The sequence below is a fragment of the Struthio camelus genome, chromosome 2 (genome assembly GCF_040807025.1).
Source record: "Struthio camelus isolate bStrCam1 chromosome 2, bStrCam1.hap1, whole genome shotgun sequence".
Lineage (NCBI taxonomy): Eukaryota > Metazoa > Chordata > Aves > Struthioniformes > Struthionidae > Struthio > Struthio camelus.
This window is the reverse complement of record NC_090943.1, coordinates 95908763-95929017: the sequence shown is the minus strand read 5'-3', so window position 1 is coordinate 95929017 and position 20255 is coordinate 95908763. Positions and strand designations below refer to the sequence as shown.

General features: G+C 41.5%; 1 long non-coding RNA gene across 4 annotated transcripts in view; it reads left to right on the top strand.

Annotated features, from left to right (window-relative positions):
* Positions 1-15956, top strand: part of LOC138065966 (uncharacterized) — a 270768-nt gene extending 254812 nt beyond the window's left edge. For all 4 annotated transcript variants that reach the window (XR_011139033.1, XR_011139032.1, XR_011139030.1 and 1 more), the window contains one exon: positions 4989-15956. This is a non-coding gene — a long non-coding RNA (uncharacterized lncRNA). The remainder of the gene's footprint in view (positions 1-4988) is intronic.
* The last annotated feature ends 4299 nt before the right edge of the window (positions 15957-20255 follow it).

Below are 20255 nucleotides of genomic sequence, written 5' to 3'. Positions count from 1 at the left end.
GAATTTTTTCAAAGAACAATATTGAATAATCAGTGAATTCAAATAAATTGATCTGTTTATTGAAGATTACAAGAGACAAAATTCGCTATCGGCTTCTCTCATTTCTTACTCATCTAGTATGTTCTACTGAAAATTACCAAAAGATAGAATCATGGCTATTTTCTAGCTGAATGGACAACCAAAGCATATCTTTTAACTGAGACAGCATAGAGGTATCAGAAGCTAGCTCTGGAGAAGCCCGTGAATACCAAAGTAGTCTGGCTGTGGTTGCCTAAAACTCCATGTGGGATTTTTTACCCTACCAAAGAGCTCTGTATACTGTAGAGACACTGCTTTTGGGACTTGAGCTCCCAGTTGAAGTTGACCTGAGCATCTCTAAGCTAGGGCAGTGTGTGTCTAGACATACCCTGCGGTCACTAAACATACACTGGTATTTCGCGCAAAGAGTAGGGTACTTCATGTCTTGGCCAATAGCCAGCATGGCTCGCTACTTAGACCCATGTGCAGCTCTGCGGTTTTTGTTCACGTGGGGCAGACAAATGTTTGTTTTGGTTTCAGTCCATAAGGTTTTGCACGCCTGAGGTTCGCTTTGAGGTTTCAGGTTCAACGAAACGTCAAGTTTTGCCTAGCTTTTGGGTTGAAACCTCAAGCTTAATGATAATGCTTTCTTTATCAGCAGATTCTGAAGGGAAAGGTCACTGAAAAACAAACCCCAAACCCTGACAGTTGCTGAGAAATACCAAGCATTCAAACAGACCTTTCCTTGCAGAATGTAGCAATTGTATGTTTCTGTCAAAATTAGCAACTTTAAATTTTTACTGGTACACGCAGGCTTATTGGTGATATTCTGCCACACCTGAGACTATAGCATTTCTCTAAGTTTCTAGTATTGTTTATTTTCCAGCTCCTGCTTTCTGGGTGGCACTGTTTAGTCCTGCACAGTGGTGGCAGTCGTTGACTGCAATAAGCAGAAGGTTACATTTATATTAAACCATTGGCCAAGTTCTTGTTTTAAGTCCCGTTACCTCTCTTCAGTCTACATACTGCCAGTGCTAGGCTTAACCAACGTGAAGTTCCCCTTCCTTTGACTTCAGGAAGCAAGTCCCAAAAGGAAAGGCCAGTGCTGTAAAGCCATTCAGGTAGTTTCCTTCTTGTAAGTCCTAACACTTGGCTGATACTAAAAGGAACGTAGGTCTTGTTCTGTGTAACAGTGCAACCTCTTCCTGACGTGGGATCCCAAGATTCATTTTCAGTGATGTTCAATGCATCATAGACCCATAGGGGTCTGTGTTGCACTGGAATACTGTACCAAGTGGGTAATTAGCCATACAGTGAAGTATATTGAGTTGAAAAGCACCAGTTGAAAAGCACCTGAAAAGTATTCCACACAGTTCAGTTGCCTTTAAGCAGCTGCTGAACAGTGCTCGTTTTGGGCTATCGGTATGTTGGTTTAATTCGTGATGTTAATCTGCTAATTCTTGCTCCAAAGCTTGTCCTCTTGTGGACAGTTGCATCAGTTCTGAGGTAGCTGGTGTATCACCAAACTAGCATAACACTGCTCTAATACAGAGCAGGATTTATGATCAAATGTCTCAAGACAGATCCTCAAATGCCAAATGGGTGATGGAAAAATCTCTATGACCTATGTGAAGGCAGCATCCAAAATAAGCCAGCTTCTTTCTGTATCTTCCAAATAAAAAGCTCTTGTCTGAAGTCAGGCAGTAATGATGGCACCAAGAAAATCCTGCCTGAATCCTCCACTATTCTGTGTGGACAACTTCCTACTCCATTCGTCGTACAGAGGGGGAGAAATCATACTGTGCAAGTCAGCTGCAGGCCCGAAAGAAGTCATTTTAGACATGTAACTTTAGAATCTGGTTATGAATTAGTTAGCCCCTCGTAAAAGAGCGAAGTACCTATGTTAGAGATTTGGGGCAGAAAGGAGGGCTAGTTGCCCATGCTATTATCAAATAATTTAATGGGGAGATTGTCTGAAGGAACCTCAGTGTAGGAATTAGATTTTTCAGCTCTGCATGCCTAGAGGTGTCTCCCATAAGGAGATTTTCTTCATTGAAGTCTTACATTTCTGAAGAAATGATGACTGGTTTTTCAGTTTGTAATTCTTTACTTTCCCCCCACCCCCTTAAAACTTCATTAGCATCTATTGTCTGTGTGTCACTGGGTCATACTTAACTTGCATCATATACCAGAATATGAGGTTTTTCACAAGCATGTGGATACGCTTATAAATATCGTAAGGCACACTTTTCAGGTCTGTCTGAAAAATGTGTTCTGTATTGTGTATTCTGAATGAACCAGCATCCGCCAGAAACCATGGTGGTTCAGCCTTAAGCCTGGCTTGCAGGGACTCTCTAATAAGAGTAGTTAAGGTTTTGTGCGCAGCTGGTCCATGTTTTTTCTCCTGACATGACTAACACATATAACAAAACACTGGAAGTATTATCAAGGTGTTTGTTGATATTTTAGTGGGTAGGCTAATCGTTGAGCTGAAAGCAACGAGTCACTTAGATATCTAAAACAGTCATCAAATTGTGGTAATTAGGAGATGCAACTGATTTGAGCTAGATGTGTTTACATGAGCAAGAAATGAAAAGTCTCCACATTCCTTGACTCCTTCACTTCTTCTCTTATTACTTCAATGTTGGATCTATGAAAGAATGCAATTCAATATTTCCCACTAGCAGAGCATTGAAGGTTGTGTGCATAAGAAATAGAGAAAGAAGAAATATCTGCACGTTTATTCCCCCCAGGAGGGTGGTGCAGCACTGGAAAGTTACCCAGAGTCTTTCTGGAACCTCAGTCGTTGGGGCTTTGTGGGCTCAGGCAGACCAAGCCACAGCTGACCTGACGTAATGTTGGTGATAGCCCTGCTTCAAGGGGGAATTTGGGCTAGGTGACCTCCAGAGGTCCCCTCCAACCAACATATCTGTGTTTCCAAGTCAGAACAGATAAATGATCTACTGCTTGCAAGTGGGAAACGCTTAATTTATTGTGCTGAGTCTCTGGCTCAGTAACGTTCATCTTTTGGGCTGAGAAAAAGACACCTGAAGCCTTTATTCTCCAGATTAGCTGATACTCTGCCTGAAAATACAGTATTGTATCCATTACCTACTGTTTGAGTTTGGGTGTACTGGTACCATTTTCCAACAAAGACTTTGACAGTGGTGAAATTGTTACATCACATGTGAAAATGCTCCTGGATGACTTCAGTGGTCTTGTGATATCTATGTACGAGAATATAGTCCTGGGGCTCTCTTGAACACTAGCTTCACACTAAGGGTGAATGCTACAACTGGATTTTACGTGGAATTTAGGCAACTCCTAGGTGCAGCCCATTGAAAAACCCCTTTTTGGCAGGAGCCAATGAGAACAAGCTTGAACTGCCTTGTGCAAATTTTTGCAATCTGCTATTGCGTGAACAGTTGGGAAGGTTGAAATCGACACAAAAGAGCACTCTGTTTTTGCTCCTATTGCGCTTTCCCGCCTGAATGCTAGGCATATCTTTCTTCAGGGGAATTCTGTGTTTGAGATCCATCATATAAACTCCGAAGCTTGCAGTGGGACCCTGTGGAAAACAGCTGTGCAGATTCACAGCAGCTATCTTTTTACGTTTTCTCGACGCTGCGTACAGTTTCAGTATAAAGAGCCAGGGAGCGCAGCATTGCGAGGTGGTGCCCGGCTTTTGCAAACAAAGGGGATGGAGGACTCTGTGCCACCTGCTCTGTCACTTGAACAAATGTTAGGAGTAAAACAAGCTACAAACTGCTAACGGTGTTTGTTGGATGATAACTTTATGCCGCAGCTTTTCCATCGATCGTCAAGGTCAGCTTTTTTTGTTTCTCAAGCTAACCAGTCCCTCGGTTCCATGCTCCTACAGGCAAGATGGTAAAACAGCCAAGGACGTTAACTGCTTGGTGCCCTGACCATGAAGAGCATTGTGGAGTTGCACGCTCTTACTTGGGGGCTGCTGGGGGTCTCCAGATGTTAGTACGTTAAACAGTGTGGCACAATACCTCTGCAGGAATTGGCAGGCAAGAGCGTTTGCTTCTTGACTTGGATTGAAAGCTTTTTGAGGCAGCAACATTAGGAAAAACATTGCCACCATCCGCAAACACAGTATGCCTGGTTGCAAACCAGACAGAGCCCTGTCACATCCAGTAAATGAGGAAAAAACCTTTTGCTCATTTTTTCCCGATTATTTTGTGGGACAGGGTGTTTAGTAAAATTACCAGTTATGAAAACGATGAATGCCCCTCTGTTTCTGTGCAGTGTTTCCTCACGTTAGTCAATCTTGAGCATGGGGCTAAGTGGGAAAAGGAGTGGTCTTGGCAAACAGCTTATTAGTTTCAAATAAATTATTCAGAACACAGGTTTGGATACGGATTGCAGGGAACGATAATGGAATTGGTTTTCTGAGCCTGTTCATGTTATGAAGACATGGAGTATGCTTTTCAGGAATTCACTTAAGTGGAATCAGCTTTGAATAACATAGCCTGGAAGTAATATTGCTGCCATCCAGCTAGTGTCTGTGGAACAGCATTCTCCTTTCTCCTGAAGTATTGATGTTGAAGACAGATAGAAAGGGAGATATTTATTTTTTGGCCTTTTTTTTTAAGGGAAATTTTTTCTAACAGCTGGACAGGGGCATGTTTCGGTCGAGATTTTTTCCCCCCCGAGTGAAATAGTGGACCGCATCAGCATCCGATTTGGGTGCGTCATGTGGTTTCTCATGTGATGCTGGTCTCGCTGCGCTTTGGAGAGTGAGCCTTTGTGACTCCGCACTCTTGGACAGTAACATTCAGCAACATAGGAGACTTTGGGGAGGGGGGGAAAAAGTCACCCCCCCTTGAAAACCCCACGAGCCCAGAAAAATAAAGTTACATTCATTTATTGTAATTATTATTTCTTCTCAACTGCTTTGGCTTTTATTTTTAATTCTGGGTCTTCCCTTTTCTCCGTTCCTGCAGGCATAAAGCTGCGCTATTTGGAAGAAGCGAGACTGTCTTTCCTTACAGCTACGATGCTGCACCGCTCTCAACGTAGCCTGCTTTTCCCCCCATTTACCTGGGCGGCTGCTGCTGTTTCTGCTGCTGCTGGGGCTGCTGCAGTCTCACTGCCTGCGCTTCACCCAGGCTTATCTGACTCGAGACGCACTCGTCTGCATATTGCTAAGGAAGAAGAGCGATGGAGCTGCGTTTTTTTCTGTTGGTTCTGGAAGCAAAGGGTTGTGATATGTGGTGCTTTGGAGGGTTTTTTTTTGGGGGGGGGAGGAGAAGGGAGGTTAATCTAGGATGGGGTGGGTGAAAGCTTAAAGAAATATTATGTAAAATAATCCAGTGCTCAACAAGGGTATCAGCAGCAAGAATCCAGCCTCTGCTGCTCCAAAGGATTAACATGGGAAAGCCACCGTGCTGCAGTCGGGTTTCACCTCAGCGTTGTGCTGGAGATGGATAAATAAGGTATCGGTTGTGTCTGCCTGTTAAGGCAAAGGCATGAGAGGAAGAGAGAGAGAGAGAGCGAGCACAGATGAAAAGGAAGAAGAAACGCTATATGCTGTTTGTCTGATTCTGTGCGTTCTCATTGTAGAGAGGATGGCATAATTTACAAAACAATGTATGGACGGAGGGACTGTACGTTGTAGCTTGAACACTCCTGATGCTGTCAAGGAGAGAACTGATGAGCGAGGTGACTGCACCGGTATCCCCAGGGAAAACAGTAGCCATGCAGTGTGTATATATATATATATGCGTGTGTGTGTGTGTGTGTGTGTGTGTGTGTGTATGTGCGAGCATGTATAGACATGAAAAAAAGACATTTCTGACCAATTTACAGAGGACGTTTGTCACTTTGCTGGATCAGACTTGATTGCAGCTTATATTTTCAGCTATAGCTCTACACCCATTTCCTGACTAAAAGGCAGCACTTTGTGAAAACAGATGCAGGCAGAATTCTTTTAAGAAACATGAAAGCAGATCCTTTCCGTTTAACACCTTGAAGCACTGAATCTTCTGCACTGTGCTGAGAGAAACTGTAGGGGTTTCGTTTTCTCCATCTTAAAATCTTTATAAACACAGCTGTATTCAGTATGGTGAAAAAATTCTATACTGTAAATGGAAATGTGATCAATCTAATCTAAATAAATGTATCCCAGATGACTTCTAGACCAGCTGGCTACCACAGTCGTCAGATGGCTAAATGCTCAACTGAGCATTTATATTTACATTTTTTTAGAAATTCAAAATCAGCTTGTAATTGGAAAGGATTCTTGGTCTGTTGAAAAGAATAACACTTGCGTTTGGTGGTGAATTTCTCTGAAATTGGTATTTTTTTATTTCGGAACAGGCACTGGGGAGACTATGTATTTTAGAACAGGTAGACTTGTCAAAATACAGGCGTATTTAGCATGGTAGACAGCTCAGGTTGGCCATATCGGGACAATGTGCAAAATGATGTTAGGGGAAACAAGTGCCGCGCTCAGCTAGTGGGGCTTGGCATGGCTTTTAGCAGCTGTCTATTGAGAGTGAGGTTTCTTTTCTCCTTTTTTCCTTTTGTACAAATCCGTAGACCATAATGTCATCCTAAAAGTTGTATGAGGGGATTTCCCAATAGTCATGGTGAGCTGCCCTGCAAGACGCCTGTCTGGCCCTTCCACTATTTGTTACCCTTCTACAAAGGCAGCCCTGTGTGCTGGATTATATTTAGCCAGCTGTTGGATAACATTCTTGTGCTGGGGGCAAAGGAGTCTTATTACTCCCAAACTGTAGTTTTCTGTTTGTTTAAAGAAAAATAACCTTGGCAATGCACTGCGCTCTGCAGAGGAGTTTATACCGCTCCTGTACCTGTCTGAAACTGCTGTGCTTCTAACTCGGGCACGCTAAAACAAACCCGGAGGAAGAGGGACTCTTAGCTCATAGCTTCAAAGCTGCAGAGACAAGCAAAATGTCAGCAGCTTGTAATTAGCAGCCCATGGTTACGTCAGTGACTGTATCTCTCCAAGAATAGCTGTGTGATGTGTGCCACAAAGTAAAGGAAGATAGTCATAACCTGGTTATAAAGCCTGCTTCAAAACAAGCAAGAGCAAAATGGCTTAATGAATCTGCTGTGTTCATAAATCAGGTGGGGATGGATTACAGGCAGAAGGCTGGCTGCATTCTGCAGAAGCAAAGACTGGATTTATCAGTTTGGCGGAGGGCGCGTATTCACCAAGCGAAAGTGTGAATCCTTCAGAAAAATGCAGACGAGCTGTTCACCCTCGAAAATGGCTCTGCCGCCGGCTCTGTCCTGGCGAGGTGGCTGCGCGAGCTGGGGCGTGCTCCCGAGGAAAGGAACGGCCAGCCCCAGGGAGGTGTTTGAAAGGCAGGGTGTCATTAAGCGCCAGGAAAGCAAGCTGCAGTTCTGTCCTGGCGTTACAGATTTGATACTGAAATGCCACCCCGGAGAAGACTTACTGTGGTCTGGTGCGGTTTATATTAAGGCTTCTCTTTTTAAGAGTGTCGGGGGGCGAGGGGGGGTGCGGGGGAGGCTTAGTGCAACATCTTGAAGCCAAAGAGCAGTCCCCAATGCGGCTTTGGGAATAGTGCAGCGTGAGGCTATGTGTTCTTAAAGGGCCATGGCCAGACCGTGCTAGGAGCTTCCTGACCTCTACGGTTATTTTCAGGTCTACGCTGGCGGCTCAGCAGCAGCTAAGCAGTGAGATTGCAGGGGGTGCTTAATCTGCCCTGATTGGCCTTTCTCCGTGTTGTTGCTGGAAAATGTTTACACGGCTTGTATCAAAACCCCTTCACAATATTCAGTTTACATTTCTGTTTGTGTTCAGGCTGCACGGTTGCTAGAAGCCTGGCGTGTGTCCCTGCTCCCAGCAGAAGTCAGTCGCAGTTCAGCTCTGTTTATGCCGCTCTTTAATTTACCCAGATAGGTAGATTGCACTATGCAAACAGTGGTGGGTGAGTTCTTTCTTTTTTTCCCTTCTTTTTTTTTTTTTTGGACTGTGAACACAAATTTGTAGGAGGAGATGACTCTGTATATTAAACCAATAGCTCTTTGAATTGCGTGTAGTATAATTTGAATATACTTACTTTAATTAATAGAAGGTTACAAAAGCTGGCATTGTCTGGGGCTGTTTAATTTACATCTTAGGCTTAGTCAATGAGCAGAACCTGCCTGATTAGAATAGAGTATTCTGGGCACCCGACGGGGTGGAAGACATTATTTTGTTTGTGTTAGTTCAAACAGCTGGTCATTAATGCAGGCCCCATCTCCAGAGTGAAGTGCTAGTGGACATGAATGGCTGCCTGATTAATGCTGCCCCTCGAAGGCTCCTTCCTCCAGCAGCGCCGCTCACAGCGGCATAATGCGGCGTGATTTGATTGCGCTCTAACAGGGTAGTATGTCATTGTGTCACCGAGCAATTGAGGTTATTATGGGGCAGGGCAGACAGACGGGACAGTGGGGTTACTAGACCGTGGCATTTTTAGAAATGCAGGCCTGACCTACTTAGAGTTATTCTTGCTGGCTGGCAGCTGCATGGTGCATGGGTTGTCCTGATAGGCTGAGGCTGTTGCTAGGGGGAATTAGCATGAATTTTTCCACATACAGACTCAGTGATTGAATGATAAAAGCTGACTGGAATTAAAGAGATTCGGTTCAGTATTATGCAGATTTATCTCCCTCGGTTTTCCTCCCTGAAATGCATAAAAAGGAGCAGAAGACAGTTGGATTCCATTTGTTTTTTTGACCTATTTTTTTTTTTCCAGGGAGGGCAGAAGAGTTGTGAATTTTTGATGGTCATTGACTATTTAAATCACTGAGGTGATATGATAAGCAGGTATATTCAGGCATGCATCTTTAACGTACTGGAGATTCAAAGTCCGTTCTCTTTGGAAGAGAATGAGAGGAATGTATTTTGTGTTTTGGTCAAACTGCTGCCTTTTTTAAATTTGAAGCTACATAGGCTTCCCTGTTCTGGAAAGGGGAGACATATACCAGGTTTTATTGCATAACATTACTCTTGGCTATTTTTAGCTATCCCTGCTTCACAAAATTAGTCTTATGTTGGTGGATGAAATTAATCCCTGGACTCGGTCTCCTATATGCAGAGATAGACACCCAGGATATACTACAGTGGGCTGGGTGTCATGTTTGTCTGCAAAGATGTTTGCATACAACAGACATATCTGCTCTGCATATCTCGTAGAGGGCTGATGACTGGCCTATAATCAGTTTGCTTAGATAACCTCTTCTGCATTTCCGAGTGTTCTTCAGGATTCAGTTTGAAGTTGGATTCGCTCGATAGCTCTTTTTTTATTTATCTCCATATGCTTAAAATAGTGCTGCCTTTTTAGGGAGCTGTGTGCTCTTGCAGGAAGCAAATAATACCAATCCTCAGCTAAGGATTCTTTGATGTAATTATGAATATTTCCTTTGTTATTTTCACTGATTATAGAAGATTGTTGCTTAAGCCGCAGTTCCCCTCTGTGTGATCCTTTACCATGCAAAAAAGTTACAATTTAGTGCTTTTTAGTGCTTGTAATTTTAAACTGATTTTCACAGCGACACGTTATGATGTCACACGCGAAGAGCTGTGACTCTTCGAAGGAGAAGGACAAGCTGGAATGGGAGAGAAGGCCTCAAAAATAAAAATAAAAATGTGACTCCGTGATGAAAAGTGGTGAGCTCATTTGTGTCTGAAAAGGTTTCTCTGAGAATACTTGGATGAATGAGATACCTTTTAGAGTGGTGTAAACAGCCTTCACATCTGTCTAGACGGCCAGAAGTCTTGCTGGACGCAGAATTTCCTGGCCCCCTACCTTGGCCCCTGGAGTTTCTTAGAAAGGGATGAAGATGAAGCAGTTGAAAACTGAGACATATATTTGAATGCATTTTGTTGCTGAGTTGAAAAGACTCAATTCACACACATCGGAATTTCCTACATCTCTTTCCTGTCCTTGATTCATTGCGGAAACACGCAACTCTTCCTTATCTGTTTCTTTCCCTTAGTCCTATGGACTGGCTCTGGATCTTTATTTATTTATTTATTTTAAGAAAAGTAAAAGCAAAGAGTGGCACTAAAAGTGAAGAGCGGCCCTATTTGATGCTGAGTAATTGTTTTCTCTTCCCATTGTGTTCCCCCCGACTCTCTAGATATAACTCCAGAAAGTGAAATTGTGATTTTGGTCCCACTTGTCTCAGCTCTGTTTTCTTGATCAAAGCCTGATCTCTTGATCTGCTTTTCTTTGGGATGATGTCAGTGGCTGAGGCTTCCCACCTGGCCTATAGTTTTCACTTTTCTGTGCATCTTGCAAATTTGCCTCTACACTATGTTTTCTGCGGAGTTTCTCCTCTACTCGCCAGTGACTTCTGCTGTGATGAGCCAGTTGTAGAGGTCAGAGAAAAGGATCAGATCGCAGCGGGATTCAGCACCTCCTAGGGCCTTTTCAGTGGTTTGTGCTCAGGTGGGCAGCCTCTTTGCTAGGAAAAGTGAAGTACTGGTGTTGTAGTTCTCCTCCTGAAGGAGGAGAAGCCAAGTTTAACTCTGCTCTCAGCATACCAGGCAACAGCGAGCCTTTTTGTGTAATTCAATCTGTTGGGCTTCTCATCCTTGCTGACTGTAGCCAGTTGTGGTTTCATCCAGTTCACCTGGAATGTTGGCTAACTTGGACTTTGGCAAAGCAAAATTATTGTACCATAACATACTCATTTCAGCAGAAACTTCCTTTCCAGAAAAATGATAGTATTGTCTTTCTCTGGCACATTAGTGCTTAGAAAGATGGCTTCCAAAGAAAGGCAATGAACAACATAAAGCAAATACTCTGTGGAATAGAATTATATCCTTGATGTTTGTTTGGGAGTTCAATGCAGTTAACATTTATTGCAAACATCAAGTCAGATGGTTTAGCAAACCATCGAGTGACATATTAAATACTAAAAGTGCAGCGTGCCATAAATTGTATTCAGCATTAAGTTACTTCTCAGAAAGTCTCTTTAGTGGTAATTATTCTAAATAAATAAATATGTGAATAATCTGATCTGCTCCCTTTTCTAATGCTTTGGGTAATTATAAGTAGCAGAAATGCAGAGTTAATGAAACAAAAACAAATGTGAGCTCTTTCTATATATATGTGTGTGTGTGTGTGTGTACGTATAAAGCATAAGAAACAGGACGCCAGAGGATTTTGAAATATACGTCTGGGTTGAAACACGGTAAATTGAGCACATTCCTTTGAAAAACATGTTAATCATTTTCTGATGATCTCCTCTGAGGTTTCTATTGTTGCAACAACTTGCACCTCCTAAGTGGAAGTTGCTTACCTACAAAAGAATTGTATTGCATTGTTTAACGTTCTTGTACCATGACCTCTCTTGTAAGCTATGAAAGATCTGTTATGCTAAGTTTTATGCTTTCTAGGATGGCTAAGTGACTGCTGACTTACTAGTAGTATATGCAGACAGTCATTTCTTTCCAGTAGAAGATGCAGAATCCTGTCTCTGTTTGCAGCTGTGAAATGGCTGTGGTGTTTGGCGTATCCCTAACCTTGGAGTCTTAGATGGTGGTGGATTTGTTGTACGTTTTGTGGTGTCATTGTAGCTTTCTGATTTTCTGCAAACGGAGGATAGAGGATATAGAATGGCAAATCTGGATCCCCATGAAGGGGATTACAGCTGCAAGGAGTGAGCTGACTCCCAGCCTTCACCTCCTGCCAGGGCCATAAAGATCAGTTCTCCTGCAGCAAATGTGTTTTGGTTCTAATTTCAAACCAAAAGTACAAGGAAATGTATTATATTTCTTAGAGTGGCAGTTGGCACATTCCTTTTATTGCAATACAGTAGGGAATACAAATGTTTTACAAATTGAAATAATCCTTACAAGATTTTTTTCTGTAATCCATTAACATGGAAACAAATTCTGTAACGTATTACCTTCAGCCAGGAGCAGCATTATTATGGCCCTCAGGTTCATGCTTCCCCTACATCCATGGTGGATGTGTGTACCTATACACACAGAAATACTATACAATGTATACATGTGTGCAAATATGGGTATAAAAGACACAAGCACAATTTACACAAATGCAGCACAAGAAGCATACAACATGGCATATAATCACAGCTGCATCAGGAAAATACCAGAACTGTGCCTCTAGATGTGTGATGCTAGTTTGTTTATGGTGAAAATGGCTCGTCATAAAATTCATGTAATTCTGACACATAGCAAAATCAGCATATTAACGCTGCCATCCTATTTACCAACAGCAAAAAGTACGTGACAGTATGTAGTATGAAGCTAAAGAAAGACTAGTGTGGAGAAAAGTAGGGTGTGGTAAACTAGGTAGATGGTTTTCATGACCGCTCATGCACTTTCTTTCTGTAGTCAACAGCAGTGCAAAATGAAATGTATGATGGGCTGTTCAAGATGGAGAAACATCTTTTAGGTTATCAGCAATTCTTCCTTCCTGCTCTTGGACCACACCTACCTCAAAAGTGAATCCAGACTTAGGTCTTGACAGAGATCATGACCCTGTTGAAACCAATGGATGTTTTATCCTGGAATTCAGTGGGGCCAGGCTTTCATCTCTGGTATTTTTCCCCCAAACATATCTTTTTCTGTGCTCCCACTTTGTGGTGTTTCTATTTCTACATAAATTTTATTCTGTATTCCTCTGAAAACTCTTGGAAAGACTAAAATTCATGAGCAATATCCATAAATTTGCTCTTGACGGTGAGAAAATGTGGGGAAATATCACTTCACTACTGAGCAGGTAAGGGTGAGTTGCAGTAAGTCTCCGTAGTTATGTTTTTACATACGCTTATGCTTTCATCATAAAATGTCCTGTTTTGGTGAAAAAAGTGGGAAAAAAAGAGACTGCTGGGAAAATTCATTTTTAACAGGCTGCAGGTAATCAGATGACTTCTATCTCAAGCCACAAAACTAGGGCTTCTAGAAATACAAAGAGAGAAAGTAAACAGCAGTATTTAAAAAGAAATGCTTTCTAGCTCTCTAGTAGCTTGTGCTGTGTTATCATCGTGGAAGTTAGTTGTAGATTTTTATATTTCATTTTTTATTTTGGACACTTTAGTGTTGCATAAGCAGCACTGATACCCATATTCAGTAAAGTTATTCAGGTGGAATAACATATACCATAGCTGTGTCTAGGTTTTCCTTTTTTTTTTTCTTTTGTGTTGTTGTATAGGCCTTACAGACAGAGTAATTAGGCCTTTTTGAGGTCAAAGTGACCTGGTTACTCCAAAGTAGAGGCATTTGAAATAATGGCAGTTGGCAGAGGAAGTTGATGGTAGATGTTGTGCTTTATTTGTTTCATTCAAAAGACACTTGTAGGCTGGAAGAGAGAGCATGTTGTACTGCATGCTTGGTTTGGTTATGGTTTAAACAAATGGCTGATGAGCCTTAGTTTAAATTTCCAGTTCATGACCTCTAATGATGTTTTATAGTCCTCAACTGTAATTTCTGCATCTGTGCACAGACACACATATACACCGTTTTAGCTGAGCTAACGTTGCTAGTGAAGTGATCTCTGATATTGTTGTACTCTTCATATTACTGTTTTGAAACTCAAACCTATGGTTCTTTACAACTTACAGATGAGACCATGAGCTCTGCTCTTCCCCCTGCCCCGCTGGTTGGTGTGATTGTGTCCCTTTCTACTTTCTGGGGAGCTCCCTTCCTCTGAGTTTTATGGATGCATCCTTTCTATAAAGGAGCAGAAACTTCATTGCCCCTTGATGTCCTTTTTGTTCTGTCACAGTCTTGTTTCCATTGAGTGTTTCTGTCAACAGAACAGCGAGTACCAAACTTGTCTTTACAGATTTCTTGGCATTATACTCGCTGTTCCCAATATTTTTGTGGTACTGAGGAGATATTTGCAAACACAAAAAATAATATACTCTTGTGCTTGTATTTGCAGTGTCGGTTCACATTTGATAACAGGTTAGCCGAATAACTTCATGTCTTCTGTTTCAGAAAGAAGGCATGCAGATAAACAGAAGACATGAAGATGAAGCACAGCCTTCCAAAATATTTTGCCCTGTTTTATGAGAGTAATCATATTTCTTTGAGAAGAAGCAAGTGAATGGCAGGCCAAGGAGTCCATGTAGACAGATGATGTTTGGTTTCATAAACCAGATATTCATGTTATGATACATTTCCGAGAAGCAGGACAGAGAACTAATGCTGTGCAGTTCAACTTGTTAGTGTGCTTTCAGACAGAATTAGATCATCTGAAATAAGAACTCCAGTACTGAGTGAAAGCCTTGTACTGGTGGAGCCCTTCTGGAAAGCTGTGCAGGCTGGAGCATGGCACATGCTCGTCCAGCTCTCAAAAGGGTCTCTCCAAAGGTTCGAGGGCTACCAAGAATTGGTTGCCTTCTTTGCTTGGCCAAACTGATGCTGGTTTTAGTTAGGTGTTATGTGTAAGAAGAGGCAATACCCTTTACGTAAACCATCTTTCTCCCATAAACCTTGTCTTTTTGATAGCCTTAGGCAAACCTGGCCGCCTCATGTTAGGGTTGACTTTAATAGGAGTTTGGAGCATGCAAAAAAAAAAAAAAATCAGAAAAAGTCCCGGAGTTTGGAACAACAGTGTTCTGTAGTTTAAGATTCTTAGATGGGTTGGTCATTTATGTTACCAAGAAAGCTAGAAGAAATCCAAGGCAGTGAAGTTTTGGCTGTACTTCAGTGCTGCATAATGATGGAGACCAATAAATTCAGTTATACTGTAGGCATACCACAATCGTTTACCTGCAAGACTGCAAATCACATCAGATGAAGAACAAAACAGAAATAAAGAAATAAATAATCTTTTTTCAAGTAAAAAAATCTCTTTCGTAAATAGACTCTTATGTGGTTTGTTTCAGCTGGAATGAGTCAGCTGCAGCTGAAAGCTCCCATGTATGCATGTGTATATATGTATGCATGTTTATGCTTGTAATGTGTGTGTCAAATGTTTATGTATGCCATAAGAACTTGCCATGTATTTACTGGTCTTTATTTTAATGTTTTCAATTGAATATGTTTATTGTATAGCCGGAGCTTTATATTGTAGACTGAAAAGTGGATGTGAGTAATCAGAACACTGACCATATGATATCTCCTGAAAAATATCTATATTTTAAGAAATTAGGCCAAAGTTGGATGGTCAGAATTCAGAACCAGGCAAGGTACTCCCATATGAATGAGAAACTGATGGTAGATGTGAAATGTATTTTGGGGGTAGTTTTGAGGGAATGTGCTTTATTTACAGAGCATATATGCAGTTTTGCTTCCCTAAACATAGGCAAAAATCATCAGAGAGCGTTTTTTGGCCAGAAGTAAGCCAAATTAGCATACCCCACAAGTGTTGTTCAAAAGAAGCCCCATCTTTCTGTTACTTTCCAACATCACTGTCCTCTTTGCTCTCACACGTACCCTTTGCTTCCTTTTTCTGAAATTATTTTCTTGGTCTGCAACCAGGAAAAGATCCCTCTGTTCAACCTTTAGATTTTGTTCGGCACAGGCCCCAAGCAGTTTGGGGACAACCCAATCTTGGGTTGTCGCTCCTATTTTGTGCAAATGTTTTAGACATTTGATTACCCTTGTCACTGAGCCTTAAAACACTTGACGTGTGTTGGCTTTTAGGAGGTCTGTGATTATTTCTAGTACCCACCCCTTCCTGATAGTCGTTAGAAATCATATCGTATTCGAGCACAAACAGACACGTTTTTTATAAAGGATGAAGTGGCTCTTTGTCACTCCTTACTATTTTGTCAAAGGATAGAAGACGAAGCATTTTCTGTGTGAGCTGGATGGACATCAGAGATTCCTTTCCTCTTTCTTTGGGTCCCACAACCCTACTTTGAAATATCTTTTAAATAGATGAAAAGGGTGTAGCTGTAGCTTTAAAACCATGAACTTTGCACATTATTGAAATAAATGGTTCTTTTATTCTCGGGTCCCGGTTGAGATAATACACAGAAGTGAAAAAATATGGATGTCTTCTATTTTATTGTCTCCTGACTTTTTTTCCCTCTTTAATTTATTTTTTGGGGCTGGAAAGAAAAGCATGCCAAAAAGGCCAAGTGTATTGATGTGTGAAATTGAAGAAGTTGATCATTCTTATGATCCAGACACTGTGCCCTTTGACAGGGTTAACATAAAAAGAAACATACTGGAAAACACACACCTAAGTATGAAAAATTCCTTAAATTCAGGGTGTGTTCATACAAAGTGAAATTTCTACAGTGTGGAAAGCATTAAACCTGATCCAGAAAAATGTGAGGTGCCCCAGCCATTTAGATGTGAATCTCTTTAATCCACACAAGCATTAGAAAAATCTGAAACATGTGAAAGTTCAAAAGCTGCAAAGCCATTACATGACTTCTTATTCATTTCTCAAATATTAGAACTTTCTAATGAACTGTGAAAAGGCTTTTTCTTGTATTTTTTCTTTTCATAAACATATTTCACTCACTTACCAATGCATTATTGCACATTGGGAAGCCAAAAGTGAATTTCACTTGGTCATATCTACTTGGATATAAATCTTTCATTTATGTTGCATTTCGGTAGTTGGTAGCTTGCACCTTTTCAGCAGTTGCTGTTAGAGAGGGGAAAAATGGCAAGACCGAGTACAAGGATTTTTGCTTAAGATCCAAAACTATTTCACAGTACATCTAGAGGTCACTTTAACCACCAGCTCTAATTTTGCATGAGGGCTTTTCAACTGTATATGTGCTAATTAAAAGGGAAAAAAAAATCCCCCAAATACTTTTCTGCAGCTTAATTTCACAGCTTGAAAGTACACCAAGAGGACCTTCAAATTAAATGAAAATTTACTCCAGAGGAAATTCCAGGTTGCAGTTTCATAAAGGGACAGATCTGGCTGGTAACAGAAATGCCCAGCCTATGCCATTTCCCTCTATCAATGACCCTCTAATGTGCATGTATGCATAATTACAAGGGCCCGTATCCATTAGTAGCCTAAGTTTCCCTCCCTGCGCCAGCTGAGCCTCCTGCGGAGGCTCTGGCAACTGGCAGAAATGGCTTTATAAATCAGGTGAGCTTGTGTAGAGCGTCTGTGCTAGTCTTGTCTAAAATGGCAGCTGCGCGCCGGTGACTTGGGCCCTGTATGCTCTGCGTGAGCGTATTGCCTCCTCCAAGCCGACACCTTTTAAAGGATGTGAACAGGTTTCAAATGCTGAAAGCTAGTTCAGCTCTTCCTTTAGCTTATGGCATAGACGCTTTGTTTGCTGAGGAAAAAGGTTTTGGTTTTTTTTTTTCCACTCTGTGCAGTCTGTATCTATGGGAGTACCAGTTTGTTGTGAATCGGCAAGTGTAGCGTTAGGCCTATTTTAACATCTTTGCCCTTTCTGCGATCAGGTATAGCAATTTTCAGGTTTTCAGGTAGCTATATCTCACTGGAGAATGAATCGTGCTTTTGACTGTTTGCTTAATTGAAGTATTTCATGAGTTAAAGCTGCTGTGGGGGGGGGGGGGGTTCTCCTGTGTCTCTAATATTTTTGTTCTAGGAGCTACTGGGGAAGCAATGTTACGCTGCAATGTTTGAAAAAATAGATTTTTAATATAGTGTAAGAAGCTCTCTTCAGGGCAGGAAGAATAGCAAGTTTTGTGTTTATTTGTCATTGGAAAATCTGGCTTAAAATTTTCAGTGAAAGTCTTGTGAAAAGGTAATATAGTGACAAAAAGCAGTTGGAGTTGTTTTTTTTAAATACAGGTAACTGTAGAATGTGATAAAGAGACTTTTCCAGTCCCCTCCCTTTCCAGTCCCCTCCCAAACTTCCTCTTTGCTTAAGGAGACAGGCAGAGGTTTGTTTTCCAGGTGAAAATAGTTGGCAACCTGAATTTCTTTGACTTGCCAAAAAATGTCTGAGAAGAGCTGAGGTAATTTCCGAGGTGACAAAGTAGAAAAAGCAAGTACTGTCTGAGCCAGAGGTGAGGGTGAATACAGGCTTAAAGGAGAATGTCAGGTGAAAACTATGGGCTCTTTCAAGGAGACCAGATTCTCAAGCATTGCGCATCACTTAAGGTTGTAAAAACTAAACAAAATAACCCAAACCTGTGCCAGGAACCGGAGTTTAAAGGTAAACATTAGATAAGGATTAGCTGTAGTCATTTTGTCCGTTTCTGCCAAGGCCTAACTGGCACAACAAAGGACTATATTGATCCAAAAGGTCACTTAGAAGAGGGTAGGGTTTGAAAAAACTGAATAAGAAGAAAAGAAAAAGAGATACCAAAATAGTAACTCAAAGATGAATGGAGTTCTGTACATTAGGCATTTCTCACATGCATTCTTTTGTTTGTCTGAACAGATACACTGATTATCTTTAATTTACTTGGTTCATAGAGTGGCATCCCCTAGTGGTCTCCAGGGCTGGAAATGCCAAGTAACTACATGTGTCCCTCCAAATGAAATGGAATGTGCGGCATCACAAAACGCGGTGCAGTGCTTTGGTTTTCTGTTTGATGCTGTTCTACTGCACATGTGTCGCAGGGACTGTTACTGCAACTCACCCGTGATGGTACCTAGTGGCTGCTGGACTGCTGCTCTAGTAGTTAGACCTTCACTTAGTAGCAGCAGCTGCTAAGGGGTATGATACAAACGCGTACTGTTACTTTGATTATCTTGACTGAACAGGTTTGTTTCCTGTTTTTATGTTTCCAGAAGAGATTTACATCAATCCATGGTTACATGGGAACGGGGGATAATTCTTTGTAGCTGGGATCCTCAAGTTGTCATCGTCTTGTATCCTGAAACGTATAAGTAAAGGGCAATTTGCTCTTGCAAGGCTGCTGTGAAAAGATTCTAAAATACAGAGGTTCTAGTGTCATCCACAGATGACAATCTGCTAAGTGTGTGTGTGTTTTGGGGCCAAGCGGAAAAAGAGCATTCCCTGTGAATGACAAGTGCCAATCTCATAATGTCATATTACCATTACGTACGAAGAAAGAGAAAGGCCCATTATGTGGTATCTAACTAGAAAGAAACTTAACAAAGAAGTACACTGTGTTGATGCTGAGAGGAAGGATAGACTTGTGGTTAGGACACAGGAGATGTGAGTTCAAATTTCTGGCTCTGCAAGAGACTTCCTCTGTGACCTTGGGCGAATCACATACTGCGACACTTCAAAACGACAGTAGTGCCCAGATGCGGAGTGAGATTTCCTAGAGAGATAATTTCCCATTTCAGCGCTAAAATGGGTGCCTCAATGGCCAGATCTTCAAGATGGGCAAAGAGATCTTTTGAAAATCTGGCATAAAAGTCTCAGTAGGAACTAAAGAGCTTGGAGCCTTTTTTCTTTTCCTTTTCCTCTGAAGGTCTGGCTCTGGTGTTCGGTATTGAGCATTTGAGAATCTGATCCTTGACCTCCCTTGGGATTCTGACTCTTAGTCATCCTAAGGCCTGGTTTCCCAGCTGAAAATGGGCATAACAATGTGTCCTTTATCTTACTCTTTGCCTGCTTGTCTATTTAGATGTAGAGACTTTGTGGGGAGGGACTGTCTCCTACGACATACAGGTATCTGACCTTAGTCTTTGAGAGGAACTGGGAGGAACTGGGTTTTTAGTCATTAATGTGATGAAAAGAACACACAACTGATGGTAAAAGTAATGATTTTGAATTAGTGATGAACTCAGCTTGGTAGTGTTAAAACTGCTTTGCTCGTTATAGAAAAAGAAGACAATTTGCTATGTTTGGGCGAGAGTCAGAATTTCTTCAAGACTTGGGAATGTTGAGATCCAAAGATGTGGGTTAAATGCATCTCTACCCAGAGTTAGATTACAGTCTGTGTTGAAGTATGTTTCTAATTATATTCTGTTAGAAAAGTAATGCTGAAATTTATCTTAAGTTGTCACAGTGCTTCAAAGCATGGGCTTTTCCTTTCTCTAAGTCCTTGAACAAGCGCAGGATGTGTTGAGGCAAAACTGTTTCCAATTAAGTTGATGCATACTGTTCTTTAATGTTTCAGGATTTCAAGTTTAAGTTAAAGAAAAGTCCTGAAGCTAGAGTTCAGAAGGATGATTCAGATAAAATTCCCTGGAAAGCAGTCTTTTGCCTGAATTTCTGTGGCTGTGCCATGTCAGGTCCTCAGCTGGCACATGGTGACGCATAGCTATGAACTTCACTGGTGCTGGTGACTAATACTGGCTGAGGATCCAGCTCCTGTCTGTGTTATGTCATTGAATTTTTTGTTTAGTGTTGGAGAGCCAACTGATACTTTAGCTCCT